Source organism: Mauremys mutica, chromosome 2, assembly GCF_020497125.1.
Source record: "Mauremys mutica isolate MM-2020 ecotype Southern chromosome 2, ASM2049712v1, whole genome shotgun sequence".
Taxonomy (NCBI): domain Eukaryota; kingdom Metazoa; phylum Chordata; order Testudines; family Geoemydidae; genus Mauremys; species Mauremys mutica.
Window position 1 is genome coordinate 129,491,673 of NC_059073.1, and position 19,900 is coordinate 129,511,572.

Genomic DNA, 19,900 nt, shown 5'->3' on the forward strand with positions numbered 1-19,900 from the left:
TTTGTGGTCCTCAGTTTTATAACTGAGTACCACTCTATTGTACTCAATGAGCCCCTGGCTTACAGCAGAAATTCTTATTGTTAGTCCCTTAATGCATGACCTTGCAGTTTGGACTATTAAATTAAATTTAATTTCTATTACTCCAGTCCTATATGTCATCAGATTTGACCTATATAATATTCTGCTCCTCCTCTGTATTGTCATCTTAACACTGCTCTTTATTTTAGTAAAGTTTCTCTGCAGTGATGAGCAGATTTTTTCTCCCTGAAAAGTCCAAACCAATAGCCCTAATACTATTTCACAAGTATGAACTGGTGTCAGTACTTATATATGAGTAGGGCCCTACCAAATTCACAGCCATGAAAAATGTGTCACAGACCATAAAATCTGGTCTCCTCCCCGTGATATCTGGTCTTTTGTGTGCTTTTACCCTATACTATACAGATTTCATGGGGGTGACCAGCATTTCTCAAACTGGGGGTCCTGACTCAAAAGGGAGTTGCACGGGGGTTGCAACGTTATTTTAGAGGGGTCACAGTATTGCCACCTTTACTTCTATGCTGCCTTCAGTGCTTGGTGACCGGAAAGCGGTGGGCTGTTGGCCAGGGGCCAAGCTCTGAAGGCAGCACCCCGCCAGTAGCAGTGCAGAAATAAGGGTGGCAATACCACACCATGCCATCCTTACTTCTGTGCTGCTGCTGGCGGCAGCTCGGCTTTCAGAGCTGGGCTCCCAACCAGCAGCAGCCACCGCTCTCCAGCTGCCCAGCTCTGAAGGCAGCACTGCCGCCAGCAGCAATACAGAAGTAAGGATAGCAATACCGCAACCCCCCTTACAATAACCTTACAACTCCTACACAAATCCTTTTTGGGTCAGGACCCTACTATCACAACACTGTGAAATTTCACATTTAAATAGCTGAAATCATGAAATTTATGATTTTTAAATTCCTATTAACATGCAATTGACCAAAATGGACTGTGCATTTGGTAGAGCCCTACATATGAGGTACTTTTGCATCTCTGCATTTGAAACACAAGTACACTTCTAAATTAGCCAAAGAGTAGGAACATAGGCCTTTTGCGCTGTTTCAGTGGTGCTCCCCATAGACATTTGGCTATTCCTCTGTTGCCCTACACCATCCCCGCATGCCCAGTGAAAGGTATATTTGCAGCGTGGATGGACCATATTCTGCACCAATGATCCTGACCAGTAACAGTCCCTAAGAGGTCATTACAAGTTAATGGTCACCATGACTTATGCCAGTGACTGAAATAACCCCCAGCTGCCTCTGGCTGAGCGCACAGGCTGCCCAAGGGATAAGGGAGCAAAAAGATTGGATGCAGGGATGGGGTTTATATTTATATTTCCATCAGTTCTGTGGTCTATTGAGGCCATTATCTGATGCTTCAGAAGTAGGTGCAAACCAATCAGAACATATCTAGCTAAACATGTACTGCTATACAGTGGGGGAGGTAGGAAGTGGGGAACAGAGATTCCTTCCTGTCCCCTGTAGGTAATCAGACGGCACTGTGAAGCAGGAAATTTATTTACCCTTAGCTGGCAGAACTATATATCAGTAATTGTGCTAAAACTCTTAACCATGACAAGTGAAACGTTCTTAATAATGTGGCATTATATGCATTTTGAGGTACACTAACACTCCCATCATTTACTAATCTCTGGAAATGAATCTAATGCTGTAAACTTGGGAATGGGTGGGGGATCTTCTTCACCTTCTTCTTTCAACTTCAAACCTTTTGTCCCTGCACTGGCATCAGATAATATCAAATTCTTCAGTGTTTGTGTGTGCACAAATGGCATTGAATCACAACGATAGATAATGCGAGTAAATCTTTTCTCCAGATGATTTACAGGTTACAGACATGCCTCCACCTTTATTATTAAAATTGAAAACAGATTAAACTGGGCTGATTAACTGAGACTTCAAACCCGGAGGCTCATTCTATCAAAAGGGGGTCCTTGACAAAGCCCTCCTCTCCGTAGCCTCCCACTGCATTCACTTGCAAATCACTGTATGCCTGGCAAAGCCTGCACTCCCCCCAGCCCCAAACCTTCTCATGTTGAGCACTGCGGCTCCATCAGCAGCAATATCTCTCTGTGTGAGGGACGTTTCTTATTAATCATGGGCACTGAATGGAAACCAATCAGATAGAGAGTCCCTTTGGCTTCAGCTCCCTGCCTGCCTGAGTTAAAAGTGATTCTGGGAGAGAGGGAGCCCCAGTTAGATGCAAGTACATCCAGCAGTGGAGATACTGTAACAGGCAGCAGAGGGAAAGCAGGCAGAGAAGCAGCACTGAGCAGTGCATCACAGAGCCAAGCTAGATTCACTTTACATTGGTGAATAAGGTAAGAGGATGAACTTATTTTAGCCTTGGAATTACTGGCAGCTAAAAGTGGAAACTTTCCTTTAAAAGAAATTGTTCAAAGCAGTAGTGATCCTTGATTGTTACCTTTTCTGTTCAGGTTTGGTTTATTTTATTTTCTGTAATAAGGGGGGGAGGGGGTGGGATTTTAAGATGTTGTTATAAAAAAATATTGTAATAGACTACTGAAAGTTGAAACACAAAACTTGCAATGCCTGGTTAATTTCCTTGAATATTATAATATATACATAGAGACTGCTTTATGTATATTAGGAAGCTTTATGCTATTATTCAGTGTCAACATACAGTAAGTTCTATTTTATTTGCATTTTAACAGTATATCCTAACATTTTTATGCAGGGTATTCTCTCTCCTGTTCTGAGTGTTAGCTGCAATCCCTTCTATCTTTGACTTCTATTTTTATTGAAAGGTTATAGTCAGAATTCACTCTAGATAAAAGGATAAACAAGTAGCAAGTTTTAGCCATTGATTTGAGTGAGAAAAATCCCTATTTCTATAGAACAAAAAGAGAAAAAAATCCATATTGTATGTGTAGTTGATACAGCAGAAAAAATGACAGTCAGTTAAAATGACTGTTAGCATAAGGTTCAGGGACCTGGAGAGGTAAAGGTAATGCTCCTTGGGATATTCTGAGCAGCAAGTCAAAGACAGCCAGATTAAAGTATAAGGCTACTTCCAGAAGTGCTAACTAACTGCCTAGCCAACATGATATTTAGAAAAAGCAAACTGGATAGAAACCAAGGCAGAAAGAATGAACGGCACAGTTGATATTTTGACTTCAAAGTAACCTGCAGAATGCAATTATCTGATAAACAACATTTTTTACACATACAAGAAACGTGCAATCACATCAATTCAATTTCAGTGAGCATACAAGTCTCAAACAAAGAATGATGAATACTAATGTTAAGGAAATCAATATTCCTTGCAATAATGTAGTAGTGTGAATACTGTAGCAATATGCATACTGTACCAATTTATCCTCTTGCAGACAGTTGAAAATAATGAGTCAGGATAATAGAATAGGAGCTCGGTTAGGGTAATTTCCTTTTGCAGCAGACAAGTTTACAACCAGGAGTCCAATCCTGCTCCTAGTAAAGTCAGTAGCAAAACTGCAGTTGACTTTAATATGAGCAAGTTCATGCCCCAGAGCAATGTACTTTAGTTCAAGTTTCTTATGACACAGGTAAGCCATGCACTTAAAATAGCTTAGCTAGTAGGGTCAAACATCTTCCTTATTAATGATACTGGTCATAATAGTGGAGTTTGATGAGGACAGCTGTGGGGTTTTTTCGCCCCTATAAAGGATATTAATTAATTTTAAACATGAATAGATATACAATTAAACATTTAGACCTTGTGCTTTACATTTTGTTGTGGCTATTTAGAACCCCATCAGGGGGAATGTAGTAAATGTAATAAATGTGCATTTGGTGCTATACATGGAGATATGGCATTTCAATATATGGTACTGCCATGTGGATTTACAATCTAGTAGTTTGGATTCAAGGTGGGATTACATAACATATTGCCACCTACTGTAATGTTTTATTAGCAATAATATAAGACTTTTACATAAACAGGCATGTTATGCAGTCAAACAATTATAACAAAAGCATGTCCCTTAAAATATGAATAATGTTAATCTTAAATGAAAAAAGCATGTGTTTTATTTAGTATTGTAAACCACCAAAGTTATACCCAATATAGTTGTCACAGCTCTGTTTTTCTCTTGATATGTTTGGACTAGACAAATATTATTTCAATAATCACAGTTAACTGTTATACATTTGGGTGCATGAAGGGATAACACCTATTATTTTGATAAAGGCTATAATAGGGATATTAATAAAATGCAAAGTGTATTATATAGGTACAAAAAGAAGCTGAAAGACAAAATACAGTGTGGCAATATAATATCCTAGTCTCTGTACATTTTATGTTAAGACTCCTTCATGTTTTCTGTATAGAAACTTTATAACTTGCATGGTGAATTGGCCATTATGAATAAAGACCGAAATTCCAGATATCCAGATTTCAGGATAACAGCTCATTTATAGAGGTGTGCATATTCTTTTCGTCTGAATGCTTGTCAACAAGGATGTTAGTTATGTTGGGCTGGCAGAAATACTCCGTGATAATTAGATCAACCAATGAGAATAATTTAGTTCCCCAATTTAGGTGCCAAATAGAAAGGAATTACTTAACTCAGACCGCATTCATAAGGCTATGAATAGAACCAAACAACTTACTATTAACATCTGATTGTGTCTGGAAATCTTTGAAAATTGAAATGGTTTCTGAAAACCTAGCCAGCCACTAGGTCACAGGTATTCAGCTGGCAAAAACTGTATGATGTGGGTGTGGTAAATAATATGGTTCAAAATTTCCTCTGAAGATCAGTTTGTTCAGGAGATGAAATGTGGTAGATTAATTTCAGTTCCATCTGATGAATACTGCCAACAACCTGGCATGATATGACCCTTAAAGGCACATTATTTCTGGTATTTTGGTTTGATTTTAGGAGGACACAAAAGATGTAGCAGCTGTTTTAAAATACAGAACGGCTATCCTGTCTTTATTTCTTCCTAATCAAGCTTCTGCCAAGTGCTCAGTGATGTGGCAGGTCCTTATTGGAAATGAACACTCTGTTATGTTCAAAGAGTCATTGTGTAAAAATTCTCACAGTTCATGAAGAAATCTTGTGCTCATGGAAAATCAGCTGAACAAGCCTGGAATTGGGATAGTATTGTATTAATTCCCCATTTCCTCAGTGTGTACCATTTAACTGTAGGATGCTACTGAAACAAAAACCTACACAAAGATGTTTCTACTCTCATCAGAGTGCCTTCTGAATTTCTAGGGCTTGCAGCAGGTGATATATGCAAATAGTATCTCGAGTAGCACAAATATTTGAACATGAATAGGGATGTCTGAATGGAAGCCGACTGCATTTTGTGTTTGTGAGTTTATGAAAAGTAATTTTGGGAAACTAAAACCCAGATTCCCTCAAAAGGAAGAAATAAAGTGAAGGGAAATTACTCACAAATCTGAACAAACAGAATACCAGGAGAAGCAATCATTCCTTTCACATTTAAACAAATATCAAATTGATAGCAAATTTTGCTGTAGGATAAAAATAACAGATTATTGTGTTGTCTTTCAGGGATCGATCATGGTAAAAAGATCTATAACTTAAAGTCCTCTCACATTAGAAGCCCACTATATTTTTGTCTCGAGTGACTAAACAAGAAAGTACCATTTTGATCAGATGACTGTTCATGTCAATCCTAGTGGACCTAAGCTCTGCTCCTTGGAATTCCATGGAATTTAATGAGAATTTTATCGCTGACTTCAATAAAGGGAGGATAAGGACCATAGAAAATACTACGTATATATAGGTACAGCTTAGAAGAAAGTTCAAGACTGAGAAAGTGCTAGAGACAAATAATTGTTCAATCCTGTATGGAAAGGAGTGGCATGTCTCATTTGCTAATAATAATAGGGAGGAAGAATTATTTAGTGTTTATGACACTAGCCTAAGATTTGGGAAATCCAGGCTCAGTTCCCTGCTCTGCCACAGACTTCCTGTGACAGTTCGGGCAAGTTTCTGTGCCTCAATTCCCCATCTGTACAATGGGGATAGTGGCATTTTTCTACTCAAAGAGTTGTTGTGAGAATAAATACCTTACAGATTGTGACGTGCATTGTGATCTATTAGTGAAAAGTACTTTATTATAGTGACTTAGCTCTTATGTAGCACTTTTCATCCGTGTATCTCAAGGGACCTGACAAAACAAGAGAAGTAGCGCTATCCCCATGTTGCAGGTGGGGAGACTGACACACCAGAAGCTAAACTGACTTGCTCAAGATTACACAGCAAGTCAGTGGCAGAGTTAGGAATACAAGCAGCATCTCCACTCCAATATCTTATCCATTACAACACTGCCTTTACATGATAAAAATCTGCTCTTTAATTATTATATAGTCTCTTATGAAATCTATTATTTCAAAACAATGTTTCTATAACAGCAATATGGGAATGCACAGCAACTTCCCATGCATGACACAGTATGTATTCTGAAACCAGTGGAATGCAGCTTCCTATTTAGATTTCATACATTTTGCTAACAGGGTATCTAGAATATAAGGGACAACTTGCATTTTAGACCCAATTTTCCCTGTCCCAAACATGGCATCATTGTGGCTTTGTTGTTATAAACGACTGTTTTCAAAAATGCCAAATCATAAAGACTCAAATGTGTGAGTGTACATTTGTTGGCTATTAAATGTTATCCACATTGTTCTGACCCCACAGATCTTACTCAAGGGAAGAAAAAAACCATATGTCATTGTACAGAGACCCAAATTTTCTCTCAGACACAGAAAATATTTGTAAATGGCTCATTTAAGCACCTGGAAGAAGAGCTGTTGAAGTCTGCACAGTGGTCTAACACCACTGAAAGCATCAGTGAAAGAGAAAAAAGTATGGGTAATGTATCTATGTTTGTTAAAGGAAAATGAAGTCGTCATTAACTATACCAGTAGACCTTCTCAATATTATTCTTAGGGGCAAATACTCAGCTGGTACAAATCATAATAGTTCCATTGAAGCCAACTGACATCAATTTACACCAGCTGAGAATCTGCCTCTCAGTATCTATGCCATCTGACAGTTTATACAGGCATATTTCATTTATCCCATTAGTTTTGGAAATTGAAAATCAATTTCACGGGTAATGAGTTGATCCAAAACCCCACATTTTCTGCTGATGAATAACACACTTTTTGGCATGTCTTAACAATAAAAAATCAGTGAGTGTGAGAGTATAAGTGTTCATAAACGCAAATTAAAAGGCATACCTTGTATCAGACTCTAAAATCTTCATATCAAATTATCAGCATGGTTAATATCTTCCATTTTCCCCCTTCCTCCATCATTCAATATGTTATTCACCTCTTGAGGAGGTGAAAGCCATTCATCCATTACATCTGATTTTAGATAAAAGACATAATGCCTAGATATTATGAAAGCAAATTGGATTATTTTAAAATCTAGCATTTTCATGTTATGATATGATCAGAAGGTGCTAATAAACTGGTGACATATAAATTTAATGAATCAACATAATCCCAGGTCATGGGTGGAATTTGTCATTCTTATTGAGCCAAGCAATGTTCAGGCAACATAATGGAAGGAATGATTAAAAAAAATCAAATTTAGGTGAAAGCAAGCACCAGACTAAAATGGATTTCCTTAGTATTTTACAATGCTACTTCTGTCAGACAGTGAATCTATTTACTTATTCATGCTGCTCTTCATCATAGTTTGATAATGCAAATATCCCATTTGATATAATCAACACATGCTCACTTTCTTGCTTCCTTTCCTTCTCATCTACCTGTTTTGTCTGTTTATTTGAATGTGTCTTCAATGAAACCTGTGGAAATCAATCTGATCTTGCATTACCCAATAGCCTCTTGTAAAACCTGTTTTTTCAAAAGCAGGTTTCTATAATCTTATTTATCAGAAGGCAATATACAGATTCTATCAGATTCTTCAGCACTTACTTGCAGTGAGTATTATTTAGTAATCAGAGTAGTCCCATTGAAGACAATAGAATTACCTTTGTGAGTACACACCAGTCATTGTAAGAAAGAGTTGCAGAATCTGGCTGTTTAAAATGACCTCTGACTGACGATAATAATGCACGATCCTGTCACATGGAGTTATAATAAATATCATATTGTGGAAGATATTTTCCCCCTTTTTTTCAATGTCTGAAATAGGTCTAACCTTTATTTACCTATGCAAAATAAATTAAAATAAATAAATAATCCACAAATTATATGGGCCTGAAGGAAATAATCAGTGTTAGACATTAATGTTTATTTCTGATCCTTTTTTTATTGTATTCATTATTATTATTATTTAGAATCTATATTGTGGTAGTGCGTAGGAGCCCAAGTCAAGGAGCAAGACACTATTGTGCTAGGCACAAAGCCAAAAGAGTTTACAATCTATGTGACACACCTCATGTTTCATGTCTAAAACACATTTCTGGATGACATTTATATCTGTCTGTAGACAGCAGTGTGGCCCAGTGGATTCCCAACCTTGTCACTGCCTTACTCTAACTCCATCCCTGCAGTTAAATTTCCTCATCTGTAAAATGAAGATAATGATATTTACTTCTTTTGTAAAACAATTTGAGCTCTATAGGCATAGCATGTTAGAAAGAGCTAGATATCTATTTATTATTATTATTATTATTATTAACAAGACAAGGAACACACATCACTTTAAAACAGTGGTTCTCAAACATTTTCATAGCATGATTCACATTTTAATACAGAGATTGCTTCAGGCATCACCTACCCTTTCATTCACAATCCCCCAGGTACCTCCTTCCTATCCATGGTATCATAACATCCCTGCGGCAAACATGCAACTGTCAACATGTCAAAGGAATATTAACAAAAGTATTAAATATACTTTTAACTGACTTTTATTATAATTTAGAATCTGGAAATAAGGATAGGGAGCACCGGCCACATGTGAGCAGGCAACTTTCTGCAAAGCACCTGCAAGTGCTCCATGACCCACCAGAGAACAAGAGATCACAGTTTGAGAACGTCTGCTTTAATGTGATTATTCAGTAATGGCAAAAGTGTCCCTGGGGGTTGCAAGGTTGATGAGAAGGGGTTTGTCAACACCACACATTCATTATTTATTTGGAATTCAACACAATAAAAGGATGCTTGTCTTGGCTTCTAAGCACCCTTTGCCATTAATTAAAATATTAATGAACATTAGTGCAAATATGCCATTCAAGAATCATTACAAAACCTAACAAGCACTACATTCTGTCTTGCCTCACCATATACCAGGGTTTCTCAAACAGGGGTCGCCGCTTGTGTAGGAAAAGCCCTTGGCGGGCCGGGCCGGTGTGTTTACCTGCCCCGTCCGCAGGTCTGTCCGCGGTGCCTCTGCTTCCAGCAGCTCCCATTGTCCCAGAGCAGCGATCGATCCATGACCAGTGGGAGCTGCGATCGGCCGGACCTGCGGATGGGGCAGGTAAACACACCGGCCTGGCCTGCCAGGGGCTTTCCCTACACAAGCGGTGACCCCTGTTTGAGAAACCCTGCCATATACCCTACACCACATCATAATCACCAGTCTACACACACATTACTGAATTATCCTTTCCTATCTGGAGCTCAGTGATTAAGCCCAAATTATGGCACATCCTAATAACTAGTGAGCATTAGCACATTATCAAAGTGCCACACAATTTGATGTAATTCTTAGAAAGATGAATCTAGGTAAATAATGGCTCATTAGTAGACTATCAAAGTTGCTATAAATCAGGACTGAAATACCTTGGCATTCGAGTGCAAACCCTGCCAACATTGTCTCTAGTCACTGCTACTTTCCCCTTTTACAAAAAACGAATTAATGGCTACATTTGAATGCAAATATGTCCCAAATAAAAGCCCACACACTAGTTAGCAGCCCCATATTGCATAGGCCACTCAAGCTTTTTTTGGCTAGATGGACACACCAATTCTAGATAACAATAGTTTTCCCTGAAACCCATTGATTTTTAAATGATTTGTTTGAAAATTACTTGTAGGTTGAAATGTACCCAATGGCTCTCCAGATATTCCATTGTGCTCTTACACAGGTTATCGGCTATCTTTAACTTCTTGCAAAGCTGCACAAAAATGGCTGATAGCACCATGTTAGTGATGTTCTCAAGTTATAAAGACAAAATTTGTACTGTAATGACCCTAAACACTTCCTTGCAGATGGAAAACAGTGACAGAGGCATCTGCATGGTTTTTAAATTCTTAACCAAGAGCAGTATTTATGCTCAAAGTTTACATTTTGTCTGGGACTGAATTAAGGCATAGGCACTATAGGCCCAAGCCTAAAGTCCTACTTCTTATGATGAAAAATGAGAGTCTTGTCTTTCTTTCTTTCTTTCTTTCTTTGTAAATTTCTTGCTTCATGGTTTTGAAGAAACACTTGAAAAATATGAACCAAGTGTAACCAATGCAGTAACATCTGCTTAGACTGCAGACAGCCTGATGCAATAGCTCTGAGAAGCGTGAACTGACACACATATCTCAATAGGGTGTTATCTCCAAGATCTACTGCCCTGGAGGGCCATGCCAGCACTGTCCCTGCAGGGAACTCTACACGGGGCAGGAGGAGAAGAGCGCACTGGGTGTTTCCTCACCCACCGAAACATACATCCAGGCTACTTCAGTAAATAATGAGAGGCCCACCTCTTCCATTCACAAGGGGAGGAAGGGGCCCTGGTACCTCTCCTAAAGGGACAGGAGAGTACCATGCCACTGTCTCCTGAGAGTACCTTTGCACTGCCACTCCGAGGGTATGAGAGCAGCTCTGTAGGGGTGAAGCCACAGGAGACCTCAAATTGTCATGTGCCTTTGGTCCTGGATTACCTTAATCCAGCCCTGATTTCGGTGCAGTACTATGGAATGCTGCACCATTGCAGGGGCTAAGTGATCCACTGTTGAAAGCATAACAGCTACACAGTTTGCCTACACAGTGTTTGCATCAGTAGTGCCTGAGCCTCTGCTTTATAAAGTATGAAAGCTGCTATATAAAACATTCTATTAAGGGATATAAGTAGGGGGAGATTGCTGCAGTAATGGAAAATAAATGAGCCACATAAATTTTCTGCTCCCCTCACCTCAAGTTGATTAGCACAAATTAAATTTCATGCTAGTCAGCCAGAGCAGTTAGTAGGAAAGAAATCAATCCTGAACTTCCGGTGACTGTGGTAAAAATATGTTTGTAATGTATGCATGGCATGTAAACCATGCATGTACTTGCATCATAATCCACTGGCATGACAAAATCCCTATGGAATATATCCTAGCCAGGATCAGACTCTGGTGAGATGGCTAGATGTTTTGGGCTAAGGGAAAAATCTGCTGGCTACCTCAGGTGTGCAGCCTTGAGCAGCAAGCCCAGACTAATAAATATCAAAGAGGAAATCCCAGGGGAATAGCTACTCTGCACACACTATCAGTGCAAAAGGAGAAAGTTTAAAAGATTAATAAAACAATTTGTTAGTAATAATACCTAGCTCTTATATAGCACTTTTAATCAGTAAATCTCAAAGCCCTTTACAAAGAAGGTCAGGATTATGATCCCCATTTCATATATGAGGAAATTGTGTCCCTAAGAGCACCTCAATGCCAGACGATACTGTTGTCCTGATATTTACCCCAAAGATGGTATGTAATATATCATGTATAAACTAATAACTCTCTGATTATTAATATTCTTGTGTGATGTATGTATGGTTAACCCATAAAAATCTTTACAGATGTGCTGGAAATATGAGACTAAAATGTTTTTAAACCTGGCACTTTGCGGGGGGGAGGGGGCTGATAGTCAGATTTTCTCCAGCCAAATAAAAGAGGCCAATACCTCAGAAGAATACATTTTAAAGGTTTACTGGACTAGAGAGAGAGAGAGAGAGAGAGATCACAAACCCCTAGAACAAGGGTTCCCAAATTTGGTTCACGGCTTGTTCAGAGAAAGCCCCTGGCAGGCTGCAAGACACTTTTTTTACCTGAGCATCCGCAGGTACGGCCGCTCGCAGCTCCCAGTGGCACGCGGTTTGCTGTTCCCGGCCAGAGGGAGCTGTGGGAAGGGGCGTGGGCTGGGCCACTTCTTCCCGCAGTTCCTATTGGCTGGGAATGGTGAACTGCGGCCACTGGGAGCCACGAGCGACCGTACCTGTGGGCACTCAGTTAAACAAAGCTTTTCGCGGCTTGACAGAGGCTTACCCTGAATAAGCGTGAACCAAGTTTGGGAACCCCTACCCTAGAGTTAACTACCTCTTGAGGAAACAAAGAAACCAGCACTATCATTCTGTAAGGGTGGATCCCGGCTGGAATAGCCATGCTGGAGAAGCTGCTGTAAGTAGAGAAGCAATCTTGAACAAGAACTAGAGCCGATTAAGTTAAGTTTTAATCTTAGAAGCACATTTTAGTTTCGTTTGTTTGTAACCATTTTTATTTTTATTCTTTCTACGTGGTATCACTTAATCCTATATCCTTTTGTTAATAAACTTGTTTTACTTTTACGATAAACCATCTCGGTGTTTTGTTTGAAGTGGAGGGTTTGTGAATCCCAGCTAATAAACTGCTGTGTACAGTCTCTTTAAGGGTGCTGCAAATTTGATAAAGTTTTGCGAGAGAGGCTGAGTACTGCAAACAGATTGGGAAATTTGTGAATTAGAGTTCCCTGACTGTTACCTGCTAGGCAAGGTTTGGATGGGCAGAGTCCTGAAGAGTTTGCTGGCAAGGCAGACAAGATGGTGTCTTAGGGAACTGATACATAGTTTAGCAACAGCAAAGCTGGCACTTGCTGGGGTGGTAACACAGTGGCTCACAGGTCTGGGAATCACTATTACAGAAACTGAGGCACAGAGAGGCAACTTGCCCCCAAAAATATAGTAGACCAAGTGCTAGAGCTAGGAATAGAACCCAGTCTTCTGCCAGTCCAGTGCTGTATCCATTATGCCATACTGCTTGGTCAATAATTGGACTGAATATACCCTGACTCATCACGGCCAGCACATCATCTACTCCAACCAATAGGTTAGTTCTGAATCGTCTATTTCTTGGAGAGGTACCAGTGACTCAGGCTCACTCTAAAGAACAATGATGCAGTATGGATATACCTGAAAAGTTTCAGAGATAAGCATCCATTAATTCTCCAATCTCATATCATCTCTGCCAAACAACAGGTGTTTGCTAAACCCCTATCTGAAGAAGAGTGAATTCCTTCCACTTCATTTCCTCGAGGGGACAGTCAGGCAACCTGGTCTCTTCTTGGGGTGAATGACAAATCTACTGCCTACACCTTGGTGCACCCAGAGCCAGAAATGTCTGTGTTATTTTCTACTGAAATGCCCTTTTAAAATTTGAATGCAAGTGTTAGCAAATGACCAAGACAATCTCTAATATTTTGGTGGTCCTGGGCAGGGCCGGCTCTACAGTTTTCGCCGCCCCAAGCAGCGCACCGAATTGCCGCCCGGGCGGGGCAGCCCGTGTGCCCTTAGGGCAGGAGGCGCGTATCCCCGGCGGCGGCAATTCGGCGGCAGCTTCTATGTTTAGCTGAAGCCGCAACGGACAGCTAAATATAGAAGCTGCTGCCGAATTGCCGCCACTGCGGAAACGTGCCTGCCAGCCTAAGGGCACACGGACTGCCCCTGCCGCAGGCGGCGGCAATTCGGCGCGCTGCCTGGGGGCAAAACAACAGGGGCTACTGCCCCTTGCAGATTGCCGCCCCAAGCACCAGCTTGGAATGCTGGTGCCTGGAGCCGGCCCTGGTCCTGGGAAGAAAGAAGGGAGTATAGTAACCCATGCAAAGTTTTTTTTTTATAATGTATTTTATTTTTCTCTGACTCCTCTCAATTAATTGCAATTAGATTTTTCTGTGTAATAAAAACAAGGCAGGTGACATTAATTGTGTTCCTATTTGGCAAACGTTTCCATCACAAAACACACCACTGGACTGTGGGAATATCAGCAGAGATCAATACACAAATAGACCTGCTAAAACTGGTCCACAGAGATCAAGACTGAGACATGATGAATAGTGTAGGAAGCTACTAAAGCTGGTATCTGTGCTATACTATATCTCATTCTCTGGGTAAATAGAGGATTATAGGCATTAATAATAAAAAGCTATCCACTACCATCTGCATTTACCAACAGTTATTTTCTTATGTGCAGCTAAAAGACAATCACACATTCCTCAGTCAAAGATACAAAAAATATTTGAATGAATACAGAAGGTAGAAACCCCCCTGAAAATGAGATCCTTCATAAGTGGTAATTAGAATTGTGCACATATATGCACCCACCTCACACGTCCTCAAAGCCCCTTCTTTCTTGCACATGTGGAAAAACCAAAAGGGATGTCTTCAGTAGTTTCACAGAAAGTAAATTTGTTTATGATTCCACCCCAATTTTTCAGTCTTCTACACAAAAGAAGATTGTCATTTCTATAAGCAAATAAAAAGGAGCAATTTTTGCTTTGAAAAACAATGACAATTCTGTAAATATGGCAAAAATTCTCCTTGGGGGAATTGTAGCATATATAAAACTCCATAATTATTTCAAAGGTAGAATCTCATTATTTCTTACTGTAAATCACTGTGCCTGCTAGTGGAAATGATTTCACCTATAACCATATTCATGAAATCTAGCAAAAGCTCCTGAAGCCCTCTGCTTATGTCTTTTAAAATTCAGTGAACAACAATTGTTGGTTTTCATTGCTCCATCGCTCATCACCTTTTTGTGAGCAGATGTTTATTGTTCATCTGCTTAATATTCTCTAAAACTACTTGTAAAACTAATCCAAACAAAACTCATACAAAAAAAAACATGCACAGGTTAAACAGAAGTGCATCCATACATTAAAAAACCCATTAAATGAAAATGTCAAAGAGGAGAATAAATTGACATAAGAGTGAAGAGTAATGCTCCCTATAGACCATACACTGTACTCAGTTTCTCACAGGATGGGTCCTTTGTATACGCTGGGAAGGGAACACGTCACCCCAAAGAAGTGTCAAGGTCCAGGAACAATGTCATATCCCTGTCCTTCGGCTGATCCCACAGCAGTGCACATACACAATGAGGAGCAGTCTGCACCCCCCCACACACACATATCCAGTCAATACATTTCCTAAATATTGTGCCATTTAGGAACAGGCACATATGAGTTATAAAGCCTATTTTGTAAAAATAGTGACATGTTAGCAATGTAAAACATAACTACAGCATCTGCTATTAAATCTGTGCTGAGAGATGGAGGTGGGTGGGGTAGGACCACCAGGTGTTTTGTGCTGGTTATAAAGAGCATGGTTTGTCAAAGTGTAGATTAGCAAGCTTCTACCATGTTGCATTTATCCCCACTGAGAATAACTGGCTGGTGAAAAATAATATTACTCTAATCCTCTAATATCAAAAGCATTGCCCTTTCTTGAAATCAAAAGTAATTGACTTTTATACAATGGGAAATAAAGCCAGAGAGCCCTTTTCTGCTAGAATGGTGTAAATGGTGTAGAGAAAACAAAAGTAAAATTTTAGGAATTTGCATCAGAGAGAAACTGCTAGTAACTGGGATTATCATTATCAAGTGTTAAGTGAATATAAAAATGCACAGTGAGAACACTTGGTTTTACTGCTCAGATATGGTAACAGCCTGCATTAGGGATTAAAATTTGTGAAAAATTGTAGGTGATTAAATGTATGCTTCAGGTCTTATCTCATATAATCAAAATATAAATAATAAACTAGAACAATTCAAAGATTTGTTTTACTAAATCAGTTGCACCAAAGACACAGTAGATTTGTTTAAATCATGAGGAAATCCCAGGTATTACTCCCCAAAGGAGGAAAAAATAATCTAGTTACATCGAAAGACCAAATTCTTCAGTCGTAAGTATATTTGGTGAATTTAAAGTTATTAAGTCAGTCAGTGAAATAAATTACTAGGGTCATGTAATAGTGGATAATAGGGAAAAAAATTGCATACAAAGAAGCAAAATAGCACCAAAAAGCATTTGCAGCTTTCAACAGAGGAAAGCATCCAAAAGTTTCAAGTAAAGCACATTTGCTATGCAATAAGAGTTACAATATGAAGATAAACACTGATAAGCTATTGTTCAAAATGTATTTGCTTATTTCCTCCCCCAAAATGTGGAGAACTAGAATTTCTCAAAACGATGATACCTGAGGGATAGCTGGAGGTAAAGATAGAAATAAAAATTTCTAGTTATGATCAGCATCATTTCATATTAGCTTAATGGTTGTTGATAATGTAATTTTAAAAATAATTAAATTAACTTCCACGCAGCATAAGGAAAGGAATGCACACCTCATCCATGAAGGTCATTTGGGTGTGGGCATATGCAAGAGAGAACCAGAGGAATACATTAATGAGTTCATATGAACAAACAGATTGCAGATATGTCTATGAAATATTCAATATGTCACATATTGATCACAACAGTTTAAAGGACTTTTATATCTTCACCAAGTACCATAAAGCCTTTGTGTTGAGATTTTCTTAATGAAACAATGATTCATCATATGAAATTTATCTCTGTGATGCAGGATTTCTGATCAAGTGCTTTCAGATCATGATCCTCAAATAGATGATGCAGAAAAGCTATTACAACTGGACAGCAAACCCATTTGCCTCTTGGGATGTGAATAACCCAGTGAGAATATGACAAAGAGGCAAGCAGGGATACTGCTCAAAGAATATTCTCCTGGTCTGCAGATGAGAAGCAACCACCTAAAGGACATATAAGTCACTTTGACCATGTTACCCCTCTCTTTAAATTCCTCCACTGGCGCCTCCTTTTCTGCTGCATCAAACATAACCTAATTGTTTTCACTTTCAAGGCCCTTCAGTGTCATACTCCCTCTCACCTCTCATTCACTATCCAGTTATCAACGATTGCCTCTGATTGTACCTATGATGTCAGCCTCCATTGCCCACTTGTTAAATTTTCAAATAAGTACCTTGATGCTTTCTCCCATGATGTCTCACAAGTTTGGGACGTGTTTCCCATAAACATCCACAAAGCTACCTCATTAATGATCTTGAAATCCTTTCTCAAAACTCTCCTTTGCCATAAAGCCTACATAAGAACATAAGAACCGCCATGCTGGGTCAGACCAAAGGTCCATCTAGCCAAGTATCCTGTCTTCCGACAGCGGCCAATGCCAGGTACCCCAGAAGGAACGAACAAGTAATCATCAAGTGATCCATTTCCTGCTGCTCATTCCCATTTTCTGGAAAACAGGCTAGAGACACCATCCCTGCCAACCCTGGCTAATACCCATTGATGGATCTATCCTCCATGAATTTATCTAGTTCTTATAGTCTTGGCCTCTTATAGTCTTGGCCTTCACAACATCCTCTGGCAAAGAGGATCACAGGTTTACTGTGTGTTGTGTGAAGAAATAATTATTTTTGTTTGTTTTAAACCTGCTGTCTATTAATTCCATTTGGTGACCCCTAGTTCTTGTGTTATGAGAAGGAGTAAATAACACTTCCTTATTTACTTTGTACACACCAGTCAGGATTTTATAGACCTCAATCATATCCCCCCCTTATTCGTCTCTTTTCCAAGCTGAAAAGTCCCAGTCTTATTAATCTCTCCTCATACAGAAGTCGTTCCACACCCTTAAGCACTTTTGTTGCCCTTTTCTGAATCTTTTCCAATTCCAATATATCTTTTTGGAGATGGAGCAACCACATCTGCATGCAGTATTCAAGATGTGGGCGTACCACAGATTTATGTAGAGGCAATATGATATTTTCTGTCTTATTATCTATCCCTTTCTTAATCATTCCCAACATTCTGTTCACGTTTTTGACTGCCACTGCACATTGAGTGGATGTTTTAAGAGAACTATCCACAACGACTCCAAGATCTCTTTCTTGAGTAGGAACAGATAATTCAGACACATCATTTTATATGTATAGTTGGGATTATGTTTTCCAATGTGCATTACTTTGCATTTATCAATATGGAATTTCATCTGCCTTGTTGTTGCCCACTCACCCAGTTTTGAGAGATCCTTTTATAGCTCTTTGCAGTCTTCTGGGGACTTAACTATCTTGAGAAGTTTTATATCATCTGCAAATTTTACCACCTCACTATTTACCCCTTATTCCAGATCATTTATGAATATGTTGAATAGGACTGGGCCCGGTACAGATCCTGGGGGACACCACTATTTACCTCTCTCCATTTTGAAAACTGACCGCTTATTCCTACCCTTTGTTTCCTACTTTTTAACCAGTTACCAATCCATGAGAGGACCTTCCTGCTTATCGCATGACAGCTTACTTTGCTTAAGAGCCTTTGGTGAGGGATCTGGTCAAGGGCTTTCTGAAAACCTAAGTACAGTATATCCACTGGATCCCCTTGTCCATGTGCTTGTTGACCACCTCAAAGAATTCTAGTATTTTGGTGAGGCGTGATTTCCCTTTACAAAAATCCTGTTGACTCTTCCCCAACAAATTATGTCCATCTATGTGTCTGACCATTTTGTTCTTTACAGTTAATTCAGTGATGTAATCCACTCTATAGTGGTAAAATAATCAGGAGACCTTCTACATGGAGGGTCAGATTGTCCCCTCTCAGGATAAAGGGCAGAGGAATGAGCCCAGTAAGGGAAATTTCTGTAAGTATTTCCTCATGGGGATCCCTCACATTGTCCTTTGGGGAAGAGGGGCACGACTTCTGTCTTCACCCAAGAAAAGGGTGGGGGTCCCCAGCACAAACCTTGTGCATCTGTGGGAAGCCATGACCATCAATGTAAAGGCCATGTGTTTCTACACTGGTAAGGGCTTCCAGCAGGGAACTCCCACCTCCCTGGCAATGAAGCTCCACCTTCAGGGACTCTTCCTAGGCTGTAGAAACCTCCCCCTAAAAGTGAAACGTAGTAAAACTGGGGGGGGGGACCGCTAATATCTTTTTTTTCAGGTGAGGTACACACATAACTAGAGGACTGACAACATGCGTCACCACTCCCAACCTCATCCCATCAACTCCTCCCCCTCCAACAATGCATATCCCAGACATTCATTAAGGGTTTCACTAGTTTCCACGTAAAAAGAAGATATGCATGTGAAGGCCCCCCTCTTCATATGGATCTAGTGGGGTATGAGCCAACTCAGAGAGATGAATGGCACTGATGGATGTGGTCAGCTTGCTGCTCTGATTTTTAAGAGGGGACTCAATATTGTATCATGTTAATATTAGAGTTGCTCATTCTGCAATAGTCTTTCTTCTGGTAACTTGGCCTTCTGGCCAGGTCCCCATTTAGCCCACCACTTCTGGGGTTACAGAGTCCAACAAGACCACTGTCCAAATGCCATCTCCAGAAAGTAGTCAGCCAAACTCTGTGCCAGTGGCTGGTAGGGGAACCCCGGTCCACCTGCTGTACTTGATTCTGGCCCAGGAACCCTATGAGCCAGCAGTCCTCTTCTGCTCAGTGCCTGTCTCTCTTGCTGTGTCCCTGGGCTCCTGACTACTCAGAATCTCTCCTGAGAATGTAGTGTTGGTAGGAAGCTTCATAACTTCAAAAACAGACTCCAACGTGAAGCTGCAGAACTGGAATTAATTTGCAAACTGGATATCATCAGATTAGGCCTGAATAAAGACTGGGAATGTTTGGGTTATTACAAAACCTAAACCTAATTTCCCCAATACTAATTTATCCTTACTGTCACTCACACCTTCTTGTCAACTGTCTGTAATGGGCCACTCTCTTACCACTTCAAAAGTTATTTTTCCTCCCTTGGTATCCTGCTGTTAATTTATTTATCTTGTTAGATTGACTTCACACTTGGTAAAGCAACCCCCATCTTTTCATATATTTTTACTTGCTCCTGTATTTTCCACTC

General features: G+C 39.8%; 1 protein-coding gene across 1 annotated transcript in view; it reads left to right on the forward strand.

The window, feature by feature from the left end:
* Positions 1-2,252: 2,252 nt before the first annotated feature.
* The window catches only part of CDH9 (cadherin 9), a 107,360-nt gene continuing 89,712 nt past the window's right edge, over positions 2,253-19,900 (forward strand). Inside the window, exon 1 of the mRNA XM_045007966.1 lies at positions 2,253-2,368. The gene's annotated coding sequence lies outside the window, so the exon portion shown is untranslated. The remainder of the gene's footprint in view (positions 2,369-19,900) is intronic.